Raw genomic sequence first — 494 nt, 5'->3', positions numbered from 1 at the left:
ACACACACACACACACACACACATACACACATACACTTCATAAATAGCTTTTGCTTTTGCAAAAGTACACAAGTATATGGCAAGCCACTTTATAAATTATATGACCAGAGAGAGATGAAAAATGAATGCATAGCAAACACAATCTATTGAAACTGAAAGAGCGTATCAATTGCATAAATATGTTTACTTGCGTTGTGTTTTATTCGGTTATTATTCAAGTAATGGCATCGGAAGCAGTGTAGTTTGTGTCTCAGGAAGTGTTCGTGTTCTCGTGTCCATCTGTCCATGTCTGCTCCTGATCAGTACTACTGCAGGCACAGACGTCTCTTCTGTACTCATAGAAAAGTTTGTGAATGCTATTATCTACCCAACTGGAAACATTATTCAGTGGAAATTGTTTTGAAATAACAAATAATCATATAAACACATCATATAAACCCCTCAACCTCAAATACATATTCATGCCTTGACTTCCTCTTGCGTCTTTGCCCCCC

At 37.2% G+C, this 494-nt stretch overlaps 1 long non-coding RNA gene across 1 annotated transcript in view; it reads right to left on the bottom strand.

The window, feature by feature from the left end:
- The window catches only part of LOC116673895 (uncharacterized), a 17782-nt gene that overhangs the window by 16426 nt on the left and 862 nt on the right, over positions 1 to 494 (bottom strand). The gene's annotated exons all lie outside the window — the stretch shown is intronic.

Source organism: Etheostoma spectabile, chromosome 24 (assembly GCF_008692095.1).
Source record: "Etheostoma spectabile isolate EspeVRDwgs_2016 chromosome 24, UIUC_Espe_1.0, whole genome shotgun sequence".
Classification (NCBI taxonomy): domain Eukaryota; kingdom Metazoa; phylum Chordata; class Actinopteri; order Perciformes; family Percidae; genus Etheostoma; species Etheostoma spectabile.
The sequence above is the reverse complement of the archived record's forward strand: the minus strand, read 5'-3'. Positions and strand labels throughout refer to the sequence as shown.